Source organism: Palaemon carinicauda, unplaced genomic scaffold (genome assembly GCF_036898095.1).
Source record: "Palaemon carinicauda isolate YSFRI2023 unplaced genomic scaffold, ASM3689809v2 scaffold179, whole genome shotgun sequence".
NCBI lineage: Eukaryota > Metazoa > Arthropoda > Malacostraca > Decapoda > Palaemonidae > Palaemon > Palaemon carinicauda.
In genome coordinates, this window is record NW_027169358.1 from 48595 (window position 1) to 71328 (window position 22734).

The 22734-nt window shown below is 39.9% G+C and overlaps 1 long non-coding RNA gene across 2 annotated transcripts in view; it reads left to right on the forward strand.

Moving 5' to 3' along the window:
- The window catches only part of LOC137635812 (uncharacterized), a 46750-nt gene that overhangs the window by 22251 nt on the left and 1765 nt on the right, over positions 1–22734 (forward strand). Inside the window, exons 2-3 of one of the 2 annotated variants that reach the window (XR_011042798.1) lie at positions 1795–1955; positions 21221–21345. This is a non-coding gene — a long non-coding RNA (uncharacterized lncRNA). The remainder of the gene's footprint in view (positions 1–1794; positions 1956–21220; positions 21346–22734) is intronic. The other variant, XR_011042797.1, reaches the window with a different exon arrangement.

Genomic DNA, 22734 nt, shown 5'->3' on the forward strand with positions numbered 1-22734 from the left:
CGAAACGGCTACATGTTCTACAACTTGGTTTTCTAGCCAAACACGAGCTGCCTTCTCGGCCTTGACCAATATCGTTCGATATTCCAAACTTATCGTATGGTTGGAAATGAACTAGAAAGAGTCTTATGTCCTGTACGAGCTCTTAAGTTCTATTTAAAACCTTTACGAGGCCCGTCTGAAGCTTTATGGTGTTCAGTTAAGAATCCATCTTTGCCTATGTCAAAGAATGCTTTATCCTATTTTATCAGACTGTTAATACGAGAAGCTCATTCCCATCTGAATGAGGAAGACCAAGCTTTGCTGAAGGTAAGGACACACGAAGTTAGAGCTGTCGCAACTTCCGTGGCCTTTAAACAAAATAGATCTCTGCAAAGTATATTCGACGCAACCTATTGGAAAAGCAAATCAGTGTTCGCGTCTTTTTATCTTAAGAATGTCCAGTCTCTTTACGAGAACTGCTACACTCTGGGACCATTCGTAGCAACGAGTGCAGTAGTGGGTGAGGGCTCAACCACTACAATTCCCTAATTCCATAACCTTTTTTAATCTTTCTCTTGAAATGTTTTATTATTGTTTTTGGGTTGTCCGGAAGGCTAAGAAGCCTTTCGCATCCTACTTGATTTGGCGGGTGGTCAAAGTCATTTCTTGAGAAGCGCCTAGATTAGAGGTTTTGATGAGGTCCTTTAGTATGGGTTGCAACCCTTCATACTTCAGCTCCTAGGAGTCGCTCAGCATCCTATGAGGATCGCGAGGCTCAGTAAGGAAGACGTACTTAAAAAGGCAGAGTAATTGTTCAAGTCGACTTCCTTACCAGGTACTTATTTATTTTATGTTTGTTATTTTGAATAACTGCTAAAATGAAATACAAAATACTTAGCTCATAATAATGTCAACATGTAATGCTGGTCTCTACCCACCCCCCTGGGTGTGAATCAGCTATATGATCACCGGCTAAGTTTAATATTGAAAAATGTTATTTTCATTAGTAAAATAAATTTTTGAATATACTTACCCGGTGATCATAAATTAAAGGACCCTCCCTTCCTCCCCAATAGAGACCCAGTGGGCCGAGGAGAAAATTGGTTCTGTGTTGACGTGGAGTACTTGAGTACCTGCTCGACAGATGGCGCAGTTGATGTACACCTCCACCTGTATAGCGATCGCTGGCGTATTTTGTCCTTAGGTTTTTCTGTCGGGCAGCAGAGCTGACAGCTATATGATCACCGGGTAAGTATATTCAAAAATTTATTTTACTAATGAAAATAACATATTACTTTCAAATTTGACATGTTATGCCGATATGTGACATTGCGATGAGCTCTGCAACAAGCAGTTATGATGAAAAGTTACTAAAAGCAATTCCAATCATGAAATTAAAAAATACAGTACATACTCATCTTTGATAATGGTATAATGGTATTATACATAGCATAACGAGAAAATATAAGTACAGAAGTGTAATAAACGAAAACATAAGCTATGTTTTGACAACTGTGTTTTCATCTCAAAGCTGTTCAGTACCTTACAGGTTGAAGAGTGTAGCTCTATCCCGACTGAAGCTATGTTGGTTTTGTTAAGAATAGTTACTAAGGTCGTACAAATATTTAATGTTTAATTTATAACATAATGGAATTATTTATATATTTTATGTACTATGTAAATTTTGAATGAAGTCTTGGTGCCCAGCAATGAATTTCTCTGAAGTTAGATCAAATTTTAGCATTTTTCAAGTGACACTATTAGGGAAAGGGCTTTTTTTTTATGATGATTTATTTTAATCGAGCAATATTCCAGGTAAGGTTGCTGTCACCCCAAGATGAAAGCGGCTTTTAATCATGACGCCGATGCGATGGAAATAGCCAGATCTCGTGACTCTCGCCGACCCTTTCTTTAAAGTTCCCTTAGGAACTCATAAAACATCGCATCTGTTTGTACTGGATGGAAATCCTTTATAAGTATAATGTATGGATGTTTAGGTAGGAAGTTCTATTAACCATAATAATTACCTGGAACAGAGATGATAAATCATTAGTAATTATTTCTCAGCTGATCCCATCTTCGTTGATGTATGCTTGATGGATAATAATACGTTGGTATTATTAAAATACATCTTTAATGTATAAAAGACTACATTATGAACTTCACTTTGTGACAGCTGACTCTCAAGTGTATATGGAGCGTCTTACACAAATCTCACAAACCAAAACATTGCTAAACAAAAGAGCATCGCTCTGAAAAGACTTAAATCCTACTCCAGCATAAATCATAAAGAATCACATCTTATCTGAGGTAACCAACAAATGTTTGAATCCTAATACCAAAACAAATCATTACTCTTATGATCAAAGCATAACATGTCTTATTCATGCAATATGATGCAATGTTGCGCAATACCTGAAACACTTGAAATAACATAGCACATTGTTACAATAATACATAACAGTCTCCTCCCCCTTAACTTGACATTGTAAAAACATTCATAAATCTAATCTCTCAGGGGGCTTTCCTCTGTTAATCCTATTAGGAAGCACTTTAACCTCATCTTGTACTGGTACATGAATTGGTTCTGAATCTACATTGGATGTTGGACCATCTTGGTTAATACTTGACTCATTTGATCTAACTACTTCTTTAAGTTTCTCATCTCTAACATTCACATGCTCTACTGTCTTTCTGTTTAACGGCTGTAATTGATCAACATGACGTTTTACAACATTATCACCAACACGAACATCATAATGTAAATTTCCTATCTCTCTTACAATCTCTCCTGGTACCCACTTCTCTGGAGTGTTGTACGATCTTACCATGACATCAGACAAAGGTAAAAAATGTCTTACATTAGGAAGCTTTGCTACTTGTTTATACCCTTTATCTTCTAAATCACTTTGCAAACTTGGATACAACAAATCTAACTTACACCTTATCCTCCTTCCCATTAACAAATTTGAGGGTGCCACGCCTGTTGTGCTGTGCGGCGTTGTTCTATAAGACAATAAAAATTTTGACACATGCAAAAACACACTACTTGAATTCGCTCTTCTACACTTCATATTGTGCTTAAATGTTTGGACAAATCTTTCAGCCTCTCCATTAGTAGATGGATGATATGTAGCTGAAAATGTATGCTTCATACCATTGACATTACAAAATTCTTTAAACTCTTGTGAGGTAAATTGTGGACCATTATCTGTAACAATTCTTTCTGGAATACCATGCGTTGAAAAAATTTGCATTAACTCTTTTATTGTGGCGTAAGACGTTGTCGTCTTCATTGGGATAATTTCTGGCCACTTACTGTAAGCATCTACTACTATCAAAAATAAATAATTCAAAAAAGGACCTGCAAAATCTATATGCACTCTTTGCCATGGATACCTGGGCAACTCCCACGGGTGCATTCTAGCAAATTGAGGATTGTTTTGTTGCATAACACAATTCATACAATTCTTTATATAACATTCCACATCTTTATCTACACCTGGCCACCATACAAAAGTTCTCGCAATTGACTTTGATCTTACAATACCTTGGTGATCAGCATGTATTTCAGACAAAACCTTATTTCTCAGTGAATTAGGAATAACTACCCTGGAACCTCTCATCACTATTCCTTGTGTCACACTCAGTTCATACCATATATCCTTATACGGTTTACAATTTTCCTCCTTTCCACATAAGTCCCTACCTGTCATTAAACTCTCCAAAACCTTACTAAGTACTGGGTCTTGCTTGGTACTGTGTGCTACATCTTTTGCAGTAATTGGTACATTACATACTGAAATTAATAAAACACTGTCATCATACTCTTCTGGAGCTTTGTCTACGGGTAATCTGGATAAAGCATCTGCATTACCCATATTTGATGTTGGACGGTATTCTATATCATAGTGGTACGCTGCTAACGTAACTGCCCAACGTTGTAGTCTTGCAGCTACCAACGTAGGTAAACTTGCTTTTGGACCCAATATTGCTAATAAAGGTTTATGATCTGTAACAAGTGTGAACTTTTTCCTACCATAAAGATACATATGGAATTTTCAATATTAAACTTACCCGATAATCATGTAGCTGTCAACTCCGTTGCCCGACAGAATTCTACGGGAGGGATACGCCAGCTATCACAATACTAGAAGGGGGTGTACTCACCAGCGCCACCTGTGGCCAGGTACTACAGTACTTCTTGTTGACACCTCCTCAATTTTTCCTCTGTCGTGCTTCTGGCAAGACGTTCTGGGATACGCTTATGATCTTGGAGTATTTTCACGGCTTTTGGTGAAGTATTTCTCTCAGATTTCGGCTGTCGCTTTACTGGAAAACTTCTATATTAGCTTAGATAGCTATTATTTAGTTCTGATTAATGGTTAACGATCTTTTTGCTTGATTTGGAATCCCCACTTGGCTAACTCTTTGATTCAAGATGTCTGACATTTCACAAGCCCCACCCCATAGACGATGTAGGTCTTGTAATAGGCGTATTCCGAAGGCCTCGGTAGATCCTCACACCGCTTGTTCTGACTGTAGGGAAAGACCCTGTCAGTTGGAAGATCGATGTGAGGAATGCGCCGGACTTTCGGAACTTGATTTTGTCCGATTTCTTAAGTATTCAACCAAGTTAGAGAGAGAGAGAGTTAGGAGAAGTTCTTCTCGCTCTTCACTTTTTTCCTCACCTCATGATCCCCTATCTTTTCCTCCCCCTGTAGTGGCTACCCCCGAACCTACTATTTGCCCTCAACCTGATATGTCTGTTGTTTTGCGTGCCATTCAGGCTTTAGGTGACAAAGTGGAGTCGGTGGTTAGTGATCATAAGTCTCTTATGGCCGAAGTCAAGGAACTTAAGGTCAAGAGTGCAGTGGGTGGTAATAGTGCCAGTGCTGTGACGAGTGCTAGTGTCAGTGCAGTGCCAAGTGCTAGTGTCAGTGTCAGTGTGGTGCGTGAGGGTACTTCTGTGCGTGCCAGTCGTCCTCCCAGTCCGGGACCTCTTGCAAGCTCCCAAGCCCAGGGGAGAAGCAATGTCGAAGGGCAAAAGGGTTCGGCAGGCCTTGATCGGCGCACAGAAGTATCCTCGGTGGTTGCGGGCGTGTCTTCCAGAGACCGTCACTCCCACCCGCAGACGATTGAGCCCGTCTTTTACTCGTCTGCTGAAGAATTGTCAGGGAGGAAACGTTGGACTCAGGTCTCAAGACCTCTCAAACGCAGAGTCCAGACCTCAAGAGCTCTACAACCTGGCTGCAGTCATTGGATCAGCTCTGACTCGCAGCAGTCATCAGTTGAAGGCACTCCTCCTAAGAGGAGTAAGGTTCTGCCGCAACAGATCTCATCTGTTAAGGCTTTGCCTCAGCAGACCTTAGTGTCTGCCGACCCCAAGTTGACTCTACTGCAGTCCATGCAGTCACAACTTGCGGTCTTGATGCGTGAGTGTCAGGCTGAGAAGGTTACACCACCTCCTGCGATCGCTCCGCCTAACCGCAGTCCTGCCTGCCAGGCGTACGATGTTGAGGCTCCTCAGGATACCTTACCACGTACTGAGTTACCAGTTTCCAGTGGTGTGCAGCTACCTCCGCCTTCCTTAAGGCAACCTCAGCAATGGGAACAGGAAGCTTATACCTTACTTCCTCCGCTTCCACTTGCGGTTCCACCAGTGAGGCAACACTCTCTTGAGGTACAACAACCTCTCCCATCCATGAGGCAGACACCTCAGCTCTCGCTGCAGCGACCTCAACCCTCCTCAAGGCGAGAGCCTCAACACCTTAGCCTTGCGCCTCAGGAACCTCAACTCGCGAGACAAGTTATGCGTTCTGCGCAGCCTCTACCCCAACTCTCGCAGCTCACACCTCAGGAACCTCAACTCGTTCCTCAGGAACTTGCTACTGCGCATCCGCTCACCTTACAGCAAGCGCAACCCTTGAGGCAAGACACTCATGCCAGGAGTCAGCCTCCTCCACCCATGCGCCTACCTTCTGCTACTTCTTTTGACCAGCCTTTGCAGCCTGAGCCTCAGGTGTTCCCTCAACAGAGACTTGAAGAGGAAACCACAAGCGTTTTTGCTCCAGCTCGTGCAGATTCTGCTGTTCAGCATACCTTACCTCTCACTTCGCTACACTCTGGTGATGAGGTTTCTGATGATGAGGCTGCACACCTGGACCCCTCATCAGACGTGGATGAATCCAAGTCTTCTCCGCCTCCTATTGACTTTCGTAAGGTCTTGGCTCTTTTCAGAGAGGTATACCCAGACCATTTTGTCTCTGCTACCCCCCGCTCTCCGCCATCTGAGTTTTCGCTGGGCATGCAGCCAGCCAAGTCAACGTATACTAAGCTCGTCTTTGCAAGGTCCTCTAAGAGAGCGTTAAGGATTTTAGGGGAGTGGTTGCAGTCTAAGCAGCAACTAGGAAAGACTTCCTTTATGTTTCCTCCGACTAAGCTCACTTCTAAAGCGGGCGTTTGGTATGCCACAGGAGAGGAACCAGGCTTGGGAGTACCTGCCTCTGCCCAGGCTGACTTCTCAAGTTTGGTAGACTCTCCTCGTAGAACAGCAATGAGGCGCTCTAAGGTTTGCTGGACCTTCTCAGATCTTGATCACTTCCTAAAGGGTGTATTTAGAGCCTTTGAGATGTTCAATTTCCTAGACTGGTGCCTGGGGGCCCTTAGCAAGAAGACCTCCCCTGCGGACAAGGACTCAGCCATGCTCTTAATGTCCTGCATGGATAAGGCTATTAGGGATGGATCTGGCGAGCTTGCTTCGATGTTTGTGTCAGGAGTGCTTAAGAAAAGGGAGCAGCTTTGTACCTTCCTTTCCTCCAGCATCACACCTTGTCAAAGGTCTCAACTCCTTTTCGCTCCGCTCTCTAAGTTCCTGTTTCCCGAAGAGCTTGTTAAGGACTTGTCTGCGGCCCTGATACAAAAGGACACCCATGATCTTGTGGCCTCATCAGCTCGTAAGACTAAGGTTGCTACCTCAGTCCCCAGGACTTTTCGCACCCCAGTGGCTGATACTCCTGCTACGAGGTTTATTTCGCCCTTTCGTGGTAGAGCCCCCAGCCGAGGAAGCTCCCGTCCAGACTCTTCCAGGAGCAAGTCTAGGAAAGGTTCCAAGACTTCTAAAGGCAAAAACTGACTCTCCTCATCTCCAGACAGCAGTAGGAGCCAGACTCAAGATCTTCTGGCAAGCCTGGGAAAAGAGAGGTGCAGACGCCCAGTCTGTCAGTTGGCTGAGGGAGGGTTACAGGATACCATTCTGCCGCAAACCCCCTCTGACCACATCTCCCATCAACCTCTCTCCCAACTACAAAGAAAAGGACAAGAGGCTAGCGTTGCACCAGGAGGTGTCGCTCCTTTTACAGAAGAAGGCAGTGGTTATAGTCCGGGACCATCAATCCCCGGGCTTCTACAACCGTCTCTTTCTGGTGGCCAAGAAGACAGGAGGTTGGAGACCGGTGCTGGACGTCAGCGCGCTCAATGCTTATGTCACCAAGCAGACGTTCACGATGGAGACGACGAAGTCGGTCCTAGCAGCGGTCAGGCAGGAGGACTGGATGGTCTCTTTGGACCTGAAAGATGCTTACTTTCACGTTCCTATTCATCCAGACTCCCAACCTTTCCTGAGATTCGTTTTTGGAAAGGTTGTCTACCAATTCCAAGCCCTGTGTTTTGGCCTAAGCACAGCTCCTATGGTGTTTACGCATCTGATGAGGAATATAGCAAAATTCCTCCACTTATCGGACATCAGAGCCTCCCTTTATTTAGACGACTGGCTGTTGAGAGCCTCCACGAGTCGTCGCTGTCTGGAGAGTCTCAACTGGACTTTGGACTTGATCAAAGAACTGGGTCTGTTAGTCAATCTAGAAAAGTCTCAGCTCATTCCCTCCCAATCCATTGTGTACCTGGGAATGGAGATTCGGAGTCAGGATTTTCGGGCTTTTCCATCGGCCCCAAGGATAAGCCAAGCCCTAGATTGCATCCTGAGCATGCTGAAGAGGAGCAGTTGCTCGGTGAGACAGTGGATGAGTCTCACAGGGACCCTTTCATCGTTGGCCCTGTTCGTCGAGCTAGGGAGACTCCACCTCCGCCCTCTTCAATTCCATCTTGCAGCTCATTGGGACAAGGGTTTGACTCTCGAAGCAGTCTCTATCCCAGTCACCAAAGAGATGAAGACCACTCTCTTGTGGTGGAAGACCAATCTCCTTCTCAGGGAGGGCCTATCGTTGGCGATTCAGACCCCCAATCTTCATCTCTTCTCGGATGCATCGGACTCGGGCTGGGGCGCGACCTTGAACGGACAGGAGTGCTCGGGAACGTGGAACGAGGAACAGGAAACGCTCCACATCAACTGCAAGGAGCTACTAGCAGTTCATTTAGCCCTATTGAACTTCAAGTCCCTCCTGCTAGGCAAGGTGGTGGAGGTGAACTCTGACAACACCACAGCCTTGGCTTACATCTCCAAGCAAGGAGGGACCCATTCGAGGAGCCTATACGAGATCGCAAGGGACCTCCTCATTTGGTCAAGAAGTCTAAACCTCACCCTAGTTACGAGGTTCATTCAGGGCAACATGAACGTCTCAGCAGATCGCCTAAGCAGAAGGGATCAGGTCATCCCCACGGAATGGACCCTCCACAAGAGCGTGTGCAACAGACTTTGGACCTTGTGGGGTCAGCCGACCATCGATCTGTTTGCCACCTCCATGACCAAGAGACTTCCTTTGTACTGTTCCCCAGTTCCAGACCCAGCAGCAGTTCATGTGGATGCTTTTCTGCTGAACTGGTCCCATCTCGACCTTTACGCATTTCCACCGTTCAAGATCATAAACAAAGTCCTTCAGAAGTTCATCTCGCACGAAGGGACACGGCTGACGCTGGTTGCTCCCCTTTGGCCTGCAAGAGAATGGTTCACAGAGGTACTACAATGGCTGGTCGACGTCCCCAGGACTCTCCCTCTAAGAGTGGACCTTCTACGTCAACCTCACGTAGACAGGTTGCACCCAAACCTCCACGCTCTTCGGCTGACTGCCTTCAGACTGTCGAAAGATTCGCTAGAGCTAGAGGCTTTTCGAAGGAGGCAGCCAGTGCGATTACCAGAGCAAGGAGGGTTTCCACTCGTAGAGTCTACCAATCCAAGTGGGAAGTCTTCCGGAGCTGGTGTAGAGCCAATGCAGTTTCCTCTACCAATACCTCTGTGACCCAAATAGCTGACTTCCTATTACATCTTAGGAATGAGAGATCCCTTTCAGCTCCTACGATTAAAGGGTACAGGAGTATGTTGGCTTCAGTTCTCCGCCACAGAGGTTTGGACCTTTCTTCCAACAAGGACCTTCAAGACATCCTTAAGTCTTTTGAGACTTCTAAAGAGCGTCGTCTACCCACTCCAGGCTGGAACCTAGACGTAGTCTTAAGGTTCCTTATGTCACCTAGGTTCGAACCTCTCCAGTCAGCTTCATTCAAGGACCTTACCCTCAAGACTCTTTTTCTCGTCTGCCTTGCGACAGCTAAAAGAGTCAGTGAGGTTCATGCCTTCAGCAAGAACATTGGGTTCACATCCGAATCTGCAACATGTTCTTTACAGCTCGGATTCTTAGCTAAGAATGAACTTCCTTCACGTCCTTGGCCTAGATCGTTTGAAATACCTAGCCTCTCCAACATGGTAGGTAACGAGCTAGAAAGAGTTCTTTGCCCTGTCAGAGCTCTGAAATATTATCTTAATAGGTCAAAACCTATTCGAGGACAGTCAGAAGCCTTATGGTGTGCCATCAAGAAACCTTCGAGGCCCATGTCCAAAAACGGGGTTTCGTATTATATAAGGCTTCTGATTAGAGAAGCCCATTCTCACTTAAAGGAGGAAGACCTTGCTTTGCTGAAGGTAAGGACCCACGAAGTGAGAGCCGTAGCTACTTCGATGGCCTTTAATAAAAACCGTTCTCTGCAGAGCATAATGGATGCAACCTATTGGAGGAGCAAGTCAGTGTTTGCATCATTTTATCTTAAAGATGTCCAGTCTCTTTACGAGAACTGCTACACCCTGGGACCATTCGTAGCAGCGAGTGCAGTAGTAGGTGAGGGCTCAGCCACTACATTCCCTTAATCCCATAACCTTTTTTAACCTTTCTCTTGAATGCTTTTATTGTTGTTTTTATGGTTGTTACGGTAGGCTAAGAAGCCTTCCGCATCCTTTTGATTTGGCGGGTGGTCAATTCATTCTTGAGAAGCGCCTGGGTTAGAGGTTGTGTAGAGGTCCTTTAGTAGGGGTTGCAGCCCTATATACTTTAGCACCTTTGAGTTGATTCAGCCTCCTAAGAGGAACGCTGCGCTCAGTAAGGAAGACGAACTTAAAAAAGAGGCAGAGTAACGGTTCAAGTCGACTTCCTTACCAGGTACTTATTATTTCATTGTTATTTTGAGATAACTGTTATATGAAATACGGGATACTTAGCTATCCTTTAATCTTGTACACTGGTTTTCACCCACCCCCCTGGGTGTGAATCAGCTACATGATTATCGGGTAAGTTTAATATTGAAAAATGTTATTTTTATTAGTAAAATAAATTTTTGAATATACTTACCCGATAATCATGATTTAATTGACCCTCCCTTCCTCCCCATAGAGAACCAGTGGACCGAGGAAAAATTGAGGAGGTGTCAACAAGAAGTACTGTAGTACCTGGCCACAGGTGGCGCTGGTGAGTACACCCCCTTCTAGTATTGTGATAGCTGGCGTATCCCTCCCGTAGAATTCTGTCGGGCAACGGAGTTGACAGCTACATGATTATCGGGTAAGTATATTCAAAAATTTATTTTACTAATAAAAATAACATTTTTTTAACTCCATAAACTAATGCTAAACCTTCCTTTTCTATTTGAGAGTAATTCCTTTCTGCCTTGTTCAATACTCTAGAAGTGAATGCAATTGGTTTTTCTGTTCCATCTGGCATTACATGAGATAATACTGCACCTAGATATATGTTTGATGCATCACAAACTAATTTAACTGGTAAATCCATTTGATAATGTACTAAGAATGTAGGTGATGTTATTTCCTGCTTGATTCTTTCAAAAGATTCCTGACACTCTTTTGTCCACTTCCATTTTACACCCTTATTCAACAGATTATACAATGGATGTGCAATTGTAGACAAATTCTGAATGAAATTCCCATAAAATGTTACTAAACCTAGAAATGATTGTAATTCCTTAACATTTTCTGGCACTTTTGTTGATTGTACAGCTTTAATCTTCTCTTTAGTTTTGTGAATACCCTTGCCATTTATTACAAAACCTAAGTATTCCACTGAATCAACTTCTAAAATACATTTGTTCTTATTTACTCTAATATTATGTTCCTTCAACTTCTTCAGAACTGTTCGCAATCTTTCTCTATGTTCTCTTGTGTCTTTACCCGCAATTAAAATATCATCTATAAAAATGAATACTCCTTGCATTCCTGAAAAAATCTTATCCATAGTTTGTTGCCATATAGCTGGACTACTTGCAACTCCATAAGGTAATCTCTTTGGCCTAAACAAACCTAAGGATGTATTTACTGTACATAATTCTTGTGAAGTTTCATCCATGGGAAGCTGTTGAAATGCTTGTCTTAAATCTAATTTAGAAAAAACACTGCATCCTGACATAGTTGCAAACATGTCTTTCGGATTTGGTAAGGGATGTTGAGCTACTTGCAGTTGTGGATTTAACGTTACTTTGTAATCTCCACACAACCTAACCTGTCCACTTTCCTTCACAATAGGAACTAATGGTGTAGCCCAATCTGAATATGTGACCTTTTCCCAGGAACCTTCACTTTCTAATCTCCTGATTTCTGTTTCAACTGCACTTTTCAATGCATACGGTACTGGTCTCGGAGCAAAAAATCTAGGAGAACTGTCAGGTTTCAAAACTAAAATTGCCTTTGCGTTCTTTACTGTACCTATTTTATCTTCAAATACGTCTTGAAATTCTGATATGATATCATCCATAGACATTTCATTTTTGTTTTCATCTTGTCTACCTGCAACCTTCAAAATACTAGGCCAATCTAACTTCAAATACTGTAGCCAATCTAAACCTAGCAAAGTTTGTCCATTACCTTTTACTACTGTTAATGGCATTCTCTCTAATTTCTGTTCTTTGTACTGTACTTCTACGTTCGAAGCACCTATTACCTGAATATCAAAACCATTATAACTTTTCAAAACTCTATTTGTACCTTCTAATAACAAATTAGGAATGCCTTTAGCCATTTTCTCAGACATAATTGATACATCGGCTGCTGTGTCAACTTGCATCAAAATTGGTTTACCATTTATGATTACTTCTACCATGATATGTTTCTTTGCACCTTTATTGACTGAATTTATGTGAAACGCAAAATCAGTTTCGGAACTAACCTGATTATCATGAACATTTTCCTCATTATTCTCTTGACCCATAGTATCAACTGTAGCATTTATTTTCTTTGCGTACTGTTTAGGAAATCTACAAGCAGTTGCAAAATGACCTAGCTTTCTGCAATTCTGGCATGTCTGTCCAGTAGCAGGGCATTTCTTTGCTTCGTATGCAAGATGATCAGTTTTACCACACCTAAAACACTTGGGTTTTTCCTGTTGTTTCTGTGTATAAGCCTGATTCTGATATTTATGAACATTAGTGTTAGGCACTTTTCTATGACTAGGCTTTGACATATTCCTTCTCTGATTCTCATTGATTTTCCACTTAGAACCTACTGTATTAATTTTAGAATTTTCCATTCTATTGCTTGTAGAACTACCTATTATGTGACTTTGCCTATTTGATGTTTCTAAAGCTCTGCCTGTTATCAATACCTTTTCTAATGTTAAATCTTTATCTTGCAATAATTTCTTTCTTAGCTCTTCTGATGTGCAATGTGCAATTACTTGATCTATGATAACATTTTCTAACTCTAGAAATTCACATGAAACGGCTAAATTCTTTAGTCTAGTCACAAATGCATCTAAACTTTCATTTTCTTTCTGATAAGCTTGCGCTGAAAACTGGTATCTTTCAAAAAATTTATTGACCTGAGGAGCAAAATATGTGGTAAGAGCCTTAATTGCAGCTTCACTTGTGTCATCTGTAGGCTGCAAAGTCTTAAACACTTCCCGAACTTCCCTACCTGCTGTATGAAGTAATAATGCCTTCTTTTGTGCATCCTTCATGTTCCCTAATGCTTCTAAATAAATCTTAAATTCCTCACACCACTGTTGCCATCGTGTTGCAACAGAATTAGGCTCAGCAGTGACGCTAAAAGCTTCTGGGTGCTCGATGTTAAAAGGCATTTTGTTTGCTTACCTTGTGGTAGGTTAAGCTACTATACTGCAGTCAAAAGTATACTTCCTACCTACCCAACTTTAAATTTCACCCTTTTTTGTGTATTTGATGAAATTCCTATTCTGCTGCTGGTAAAATCTTCATTGGGCGATTTTACTCTTGTCCCCTACTGTAAAAACGGAACTTCTCTTGTGCTGGCCGTCTTTGTGCATAGGCTCCAATGCTTCTCCCTGCTTGCTTCTCCCTGCTTGTCCGTCGACCTCACACGTCGCCAAAATATAATGTATGGATGTTTAGGTAGGAAGTTCTATTAACCATAATAATTACCTGGAACAGAGATGATAAATCATTAGTAATTATTTCTCAGCTGATCCCATCTTCGTTGATGTATGCTTGATGGATAATAATACGTTGGTATTATTAAAATACATCTTTAATGTATAAAAGACTACATTATGAACTTCACTTTGTGACAGCTGACTCTCAAGTGTATATGGAGCGTCTTACACAAATCTCACAAACCAAAACATTGCTAAACAAAAGAGCATCGCTCTGAAAAGACTTAAATCCTACTCCAGCATAAATCATAAAGAATCACATCTTATCTGAGGTAACCAACAAATGTTTGAATCCTAATACCAAAACAAATCATTACTCTTATGATCAAAGCATAACATGTCTTATTCATGCAATATGATGCAATGTTGCGCAATACCTGAAACACTTGAAATAACATAGCACATTGTTACAATAATACATAACAATAAGTAGGTTGCTTTTAGTTTTTGATTATCTGGAAAGTGGTTTTCTTTTCACAAATGGAAATGTGTTATTGGCTAGAAAAACAAGTAACCTTATAGGTTACTTTGAGGTACTGTACTGTATAGGCTATTGTGTTGAGGGTAGGATCAAACCATCTTTGTTCCGACGCTAAATGCAAACCCTTTCGTTCTTTATTAGGGATATACTTCCAGCAAAACTGGAAGACTCGCCATAAGACGTTTAGAGATGGGTAACTCCCCCACTGCTACTTAGCGGCGGGTAGGGGAGGTAGCCGGCTACCCCTCTCACACACATACACACGCATACAGACACACCAGTGTTGTCTCATCACTTTTGATTGAAGACAGGAATATGAGGGGGATAGGTGATGGCAGGCCAAATATATATAAAGAGCTCAAGGTTTGTGTTAAGAAAAATACAAATTACTTTCAAATTTGTCATTTTTATTGTTGTTAAAGAATGGTCAGTAGTGGAAGAATGATATTAAAAGTGTCATATTTGTCAAGCTTTTTATTTGTATTCATTAATAGATATTTTGTTTGGTAGTTCATCCTTCTTAAAATGTTTATACATAATCCAAAGTGAGTTGGCAATTTACTTGCTGTCGTTTTCTCTTGTACTTAAAGACTTACTCTCGAGAATTTTTATTTAAATGTAAAGATTAAAGATTTTTATAGTAATTATGAATGAATTTGTTTCGGTTGAAGTTATCAGTGATCAATTTTGAATAGAAAACAGATAATTTGAATTGAGTCAGCCTTTGTAAATTATTTTAGAGGAAATATGATTTTAAGAATAACATTTGTATAATTAAAATCAAAACGAGAGAAATAATCCTTTTTTGGCACATGCAAAAGACTATCCTCTTTTCTTATGAAAATGGCGGAGATACAAGATGTGTCAAATTGCAATTTCTCAATAAACTCATTAGAAAAATGCCTTTTCCAATATTTTCATATACTGTATATTTAAAGCTAATGATATACACGTTTGATGATTCATGGTACCTGTAGTTTCAAAAACAGCCCATATATGTACAGTTTCTTCCCTGCAAACTTGAAACTAACAGGGATAGTTATAGAGGTACAGGGATAATGAAAAATGGGGTAATTGTTTACCCTTGGGCCTCTGACTCGATTTCGTCGATACCCTAGTTGAATATTTAAAGAGTTCTTGTGATTGTACAGGCAATAACCTTTCCAATGATTCCTAATTTGCACTTGTGATTAATTTCTTTCTATATGAAAAGGTCCTTTCTATTATAGATTGGCATTAAACCATCTCTTAGGTCTTCTGGTGCCTCTTCATTGATCCAAAGTTTTTCAAGGAATTTATCTACATACAAGTGGAGAAGAGGTTCTCCCTCTTTAAAAGCTTTAACTGGTATGCCATCTATTCTTGGAGCCTTGTTGTTTTTCAGACTAGATATTGCTGATGTTACCTCGACTAAGGTTGGGGTTCTGTCCAGTATCACAACTGGTTGTTGAGGTCTGTTATTAATGGCATTTTCATCTTTTACAGGATCTCTATTCAATACTTCCTGGAAATGTTCCCCACCTATTAAGGATGGGTATTTCAATCTTTATTTCTGAATGGATCTAGTCCTTGTGAGATGGAACCATATACTCATCTTGCAGTGCTGAAAAAGTCAGCATTTTATTTGCATTTCTTCAAACTGCTTATCTACCAATCATTTTCAATTCTTCTTGTGGGTCTTTGAACATCATCTTTCAGTTGTTTATTCTTTTGTCTTTTAGTTTCCGAGGTGAGATTGTTCAGGTCATCAATCAGTGCCTTTCTTTTTACGTCTGTTAGCTTTGTTTGCCTCGTCATTTTCATCAAACCAGTCCTCATGTTTCTGATCTTTCATGCCAATTGTTTCTGAGCAACTGTCCCACACTCTTGTTTTGAGTTTCTTCCCAGTGTCCTCTAATATCTGGGGATATTCATCTGGTAGATTATTGTTTAGGTCATTCTGATATAATTGTTTTGCAAAAGAGTCATATAGACGTTCAGTCTTAAATCTGGTTGTCTTCAGCATTCGTCCGTTCCTGACAGTCTTTTCAAGACTTACCTTTATCACTGTCTGCTAAAGAAGGTGATGAATGCAAGAGTTGATGGGAGAAGTACAAGAGGAAGGCCAAGGTTTGGGTGGATGGATGGAGTGAAGAAAGCTCAGGGTGATAGGAGGATAGATGTGAGAGAGACAAGAGTGTGTGCTAGAAATAGGAATGAATGGCGGGCGATTGTGACGCAGTTTCGGTAGGCCCTGCTGCTTCCTCCGGTTGCATTGGATGACCGCGGATGTAGCAGCTGTAGGGGATTCAGCGTTATGAAACTTCATCTGTGGTGGATAATGGGGTAGGGTGGGCTGTTGCACCCTAGCAGTACCAGCCGAACTCAGTTCAGTCACGCGTCAGTCTGGGAGGAGCGTAGAGAAGAAAGGTCCCCTTTTTTTTTCATTTGTTTCATGTCGGCTACCCCTAAAATTGGGGGAAGTGCCTTGGTATATGGATAGGACTTTTATCACTTAGTAGACAAGAGGATGGGCAGTCCATCAGTCTGTGAAAGGGGCAGCTCTTGTGATCATTACATCTTTACGGTCACAGGTTCTTTCAGTGATATAACCTAGTAAGTGCCTTGGATGTTTTCAGGTAGTCTTACATTTGTTCCTTTGCCTGAAGATAGTATTTGTGATGCATAGGTTGAATTCTGAACACTGATAGGAAAAGGGTTCCATTTATATTGATCTTACCCACTCCATGTCTACCGATTGTATTTCACCATAAATGAAAGTCTGTTAACTCTGGTGGTAAAGTCACCAATGAGGAATGCTTTGTCCTGGCTAGGGAATAATGTATGTATTCTATCCAGGTCAGCATAGAAAGACTTACAATGTCTTCAGCATCAAGAGTCGGAGCATAAGCTCTGATCATTGTGGCATATGCTTTTAAGATTCTCCTGATGAAGCCAGTTATAAATTTTGAACATAAGACACTTTTTTTCAAAAGCACTAAATAATGTGTTAATGTTAATTCTTATGATTCTTTGTAACTAATTGCATAATAAATATTGAAAAATTAACAAATTAACATCTAGAATGATATAATTGAGAATCAAACATTTTTTAATACAAATTGAAATATTAAAAGTAATTCACCAATCTGTTGCTAAGCAATAAAGTAAATGAAAAGAGGTAGAAATATTTCCTATGCAGTGTCTATAAAATCATCTTCACTACCGTTTCTGGTGTAAATTTGATACGATTGTTACAAAGCTCCTCATTCCCTTCCCATACACACACATCTGCATGTGGTAAATCATTTGCTAAGCATTTGCAAGGGGGATTACAGACTAAGGATATTATTAGGAGAATGAAGCAAATCACAGACAACTTGGCAGTGTCCATTAATTATGTCCCATCCATGACCAAGGGGCAATGGGAGTGTTCGTTTTGCCTCTAGCCTTAGTCCATATCATGACCTGATAATTTATTTTCTTAAATACAGGTACAACAGCCCTTTATGTGCAGTAGCCTTTCCTGTGGTATTTATTTCTTTGAAAACATATATCATTGAAGTTCTTGCTAGTTCATCTATACTTGACCATTTTTTTGTAGATTTGACTAAAAATTTCAAGTTCCTCTTGAACTCCATCAGTGATTTCTTCACTTGTTCCAAGTGTTGCCAATGCTTCCAAGGCTTCCTTAGTTGACATATTAAATGCCTTCCAGTAAGAGTTTGGCCTTGCCGACCAAGGCAGCAGTTGTGTCACAGCTTGAATGACCGTGAATTGTAGGTAATGTAGATGCTTTCAAAGTTTACAATGATGAAAATATCAGTAATGGAGATTTCAGTTCTAAAATTTGTCTTGAAGAATGACCGAGATGTTAGTTTTGGTCATTGTCTTACAGCAAGTACCAGAACATCAGTGCCTGGAGCGAAGATAGCTTGTTAACACCTCTTTTCTGTAGTATTTACTTCATGAAGAACCATTTTTGTATCAGCTTCTTCTTGTGTACTTTTAAGAACTAGGTCGCAATGGACAGAAGTTACATCTGTATGCCATGCTACCGCAAGGTTTATATTTTTCTTTTCTGCATGATGGATGACTTTTTGAGAAATATAAGATGATAATTCATCTTTGGTATGAGAGATTAGTTCACCAAACATTTAACTGGGCTCCACAAAGCACTAGAAGAGTTGGAAGACTCAAGCCTACATGGCTGAGGACATTGAATCATGAAATAGAGGGGGAATGGAGAAGTATTGAATTAAAGGCGCAAGATAGAGACAACTTGCAAGATCTAACAGAGGCCCTTTGCGTCAATCGGCGTAGAAGGTGATAATGATGAGAATGTGATGGTATTTTTTTCAGTTTCATTTGTGATGCCGATGCTGTCCCTAATTTTGAGTTGCACTGGTGCAGTACCATGAAGTCTCTTTTCTCGTTCAATGCTGTTTGTGTATTTTCCACACAACTATTAAGAACTTTCTGGAAATCGTATCGGTCTCCGATACATTTGGAATGACAAATTCCCTGGTGACATTTTTCTGCATCCATCATTATGACAACTTTCCCTGACTGTAAACCTTCCAACAAAGAATCAATAAATTCTACCTGATTATCAGATTCTGCCATTCTTGACAAATCCTCATCTGCTTTTTGTTTTCCTAATTACATTGCCGACATTTCTGCTTAAGCACTCCTTGTGGTATGCGAAATCAGGCATGGCAGTCTCTTGGGTCAATACATCCATTTAATTTAAGTTTCTATTATGTATTAGTACCCTGGTTCAGATCATCATACAGCTTTTTACCTACTGATAATGTAGAAGCTATGTAATGGATGGTTTCTAGTTTTAGGTTACAAAAGAAACAAGTCATACTCAGAAGTTCTGAGTGAATTGTGGATATGGTTGTGGGTCCTTTATTCAAAATCTGAGACAATACTGTGGTCATCTCTTCATTTACTTTATTTTAATTTTTTCTGTATTGGAATTTTTCTAGCATTCCTTTGTAGGTACATTTTTTATTGCAAAAAAGATGCCATTTTACATCGTTCTTCAGTAAGTCTTCGAGAGATATGTCCTTCAGATATTGAGAAATGCATATAATTTTCACCATGTCATTATTATTATTATTATTATTATTATTATTATTATTATTATTATTATTATTATTAGGTAAGCTACAACCCTGGTTTGAGAAGCATGATACTATAAGCCCAAGGGCTCCACCAGGGAAGAATAGCCCAGTGAGGAAAGGAAATAAACTATATAAGAGGTAATGATAAGAATATTTTAAGAACAGTAACAAAAATAAAACAAATCTTTCATAAAAGTACTAAAAAGACTTATGTCAGCTTGTTCAGCATAAAAACACTTGCTGCAAGTTTGAACTTTTGAAGTTTCACTGATTCAACTACCCGATTAGGAAGATCATTCCACAACTTGGTCACAGCTGGAATAAAACTTCTAGAGTACTGCGTAGTATTGGGCCTCATGGTGGAGAAGGCCTGACTGATAGAATCTGTGAATCTTTATACAGCCAACAAGTTTTTCAGCACATTTTGAATTTTCGACCAAGGTTTCTTTTGTTCGAGACTGACATAGTAAACATGAATTGACATTTATTACGGCTATACGCCTCTCTTTCCTGTCTGATGAGGGTACCCTTGCATCATCCAAATATTCCCTTTTCCTTCTATCAGAATATCCTTCATTCACAATTCAATTCTGGCACAAAAAAAGAAGCTTTATTATAAGAGGAATAATTATTTTGTTTTTTATTTAAAAGCGATATCATGATGTATGTTTAAACTTAACAAATCATTTAAAAGTACTTTTGAAGGTTTTTATTTAAAAAGCACTTCATTATATGCAAAAAAAAATGTTTAGACCATTTTTATGTATATGAAATTCCCTTTACAATGATTTAAACAATTGAAATTGGACCAAAAATAAGAAATTTGAATAGAATTATTTTTGGTACGTAGCAATTTTGATATCAAAATTATATACAATGGAATAGTTTTCTTTCAACTCCAAACTTGGTATTTGCAGGATAAACTGGTTTCCAATCATTTTGCTTATTAGAAAGTTTCTGAACATTCTAGGGCTCTTTCTGTATATTGTATTTTGATTAGGTTAAGTTCTTACTTTTTATTGTGATTAGATAGAGAAATGAAAGTACAGTTGTCATAAATCTTTAACGGGAGTTTGCTATCTACCCAAAATGAGGACAAGACAGAAGAACTCTTAATTCTAAAGACCCTGTATTGGAGATCATAGTTCCTAAATACTTAAATGATTCTACCTCATTAATCCTTTCTCCTTCCAGTGATATTTCATCTACCTTTGCATACTCCATTCTCATCATCTCGTGGGCCATGGCTCTGGAGTAAGCTCAGCAGCAGGAGTGAAGCCGGCAGCGGTCTCAGGAAAACGATTCTGCATACATCTGACGCAAGGGCTGATGTTTGCTGGCATCATCAACAAACAGCTTGAAGGATGGACCTCAAGAAATCTGATTGTCATTACTCTCACTGACCCTTTCTCTTAGGTGAGTTTCCTTAATCGTTCGTCTTATAACATAGCCTTATTTACAGGAGGGAAATCCCTTCAATCTAAAGTTTTTTGAATGAGTATATTGTGTTGAGAATGGGATGAGTTCTTATTTTATTGTGGTTTGATAAGCATCAATAGGGGACAAACAACAGTATAGGTGTTATATGTCTTTGAGAAGAGTTTGCTTCTTGTTAAAATAATGTAACCAAAATGTGGAATATTCTTCCTAATCAAGTAGTTAAATCGGTAAACGTTCAAACTTACATCAAGTGTTTTTATGTTGAACAGGTTGATATAAGTCTCGTTTTATAGTTTACATATGAAATTTGTTTTAATGTTGTTACTGTTTTTGAAATATTTTATTTTAACTGTTTATTACTTCTCATATTATTTATTTATTTCCTTATATCCTTTCCACACTGGGCTAGTTTATGCTGTTAGAGCCCCTTGGGCTTATAGCATCTTGCTTCTCCAACTAGGTATATAGGTTAAATAATAATAATAATAATAATAATAATAATAATAATAATAATAACCAGATAAAAATGATAATGCTTAGATAGCTTAATATTTTCCTTTTTAATTGTATTACAGAATGGTGTGTAAGGGATGAACAAGAGTACAGCGCAAGTTAGAGGTCTATGACGACTGTTGCAGCTAACAACAAGGACAGAGCTCAAGAAGTCTTATATCTCATTACTGCCACTGACCCTGTATTGGTAAGTTCTCATCAACAGCCGTTTTTACACTAAGTCCTCAACTTAAAACTTAATAGGTTCCTAGAAACTGTATGCGAGTCAAATTTTTAAATTTGGGCCTAGGGTAAGCGTCATGTAACTTGCGTGCCTACAATTTTCAGCAGCAAAGGTCAACAAATAGTCACATGTCGTCTTGCTTACTGTATTGGATTACATATTGTTTGATTACAGTACTGCATTATGAGGTTTTGATACAATATCTGAGATTTTATGATTTCATTTTGGATTTGTGTTTTGTCACCAGATGTCTTTGAGGACCTTTTGTAAGTTATTGTTTTTGAGTTGCTACTTTTTTATAATTTTTTATCTGGAAAGTTTTTTCTTTTAAATTCATAGCTAGTAGGTTGGCCAGGGCACCAGCCACCTGTTGAGATACTACCGCTAGAGAGTTATGGGGTCTTTTGACTGGCCAGTACTACATTGGATCCTTCTCTCTGGTTACGGTTCATTTTCCCTTTGCCTACACATACACCGAATAGTCTGGTCTATTCTTTACAGATTCTCCTCTTTCCTCATACACCTGACAACACTGAGACTACCAAACAATTCTTCTTCATCCAAGGGGTTAAATACTGCACTGTAATTGTTCAGTGGCTACTTTCCTCTTGGTAAGGATAGAAGAGACTTTAGCCGTGGTAAGCAGCTCTTCTAGGAGAAGGACACTCCAAAATAAAACCAACATTCTCTAGTCTTGGGTACTGCCATAGCCTCTGTACCATGGTCTTCCACTATCCTAGGTTAGAGTTCTCTTGCTTGAGGGTACACTCGAGCACACTATTCTGTCTTATTTCTCTTCCCCCCCTTTTTTTTTCAAGTTTTCATAGTTTATATATGAAAGATTTATTTTGATGTTGTTACTGTTCTTAAAATATTTTATGTTAGTTGTTAATTACTACTCTTGTAGTTTATTTATTTCTTTATTTCTTTTCTGCACTGGGCCATTTTCCCTATGGGAGCCCTTGGGCTTATAAGTTAACATCTCGCTTATCCAACTAGGGTTGTAGCTTAGCAAGTAATAATAATAATAGGGTTCAGTAAGAGAGGAGTGAGATTACAGTTGTCCTATAGTCCATTTCTTTTAGCGAGGCAGATTTGCACCGACTCATAGCGGTGCCCTTTTAGCTCGGAAAAGTTTCCTGATCGCTGATTGGTTAGAATTATCTCGTCCAACCAATCAGCGATCAGGAAACTTTTCCGAGCTAAAAGGGCACCGCTGCGAGTTGGTGCAAATCTGCCTCACTAAAAAGAATTGACTATTGTTCGTTGATAAAATTTTCCTTCAAGAATGAATTTGAAATGTGCCTGCAAAAATATTTGATTGTGTCGATATATTTTTTTTCATTTTCATTA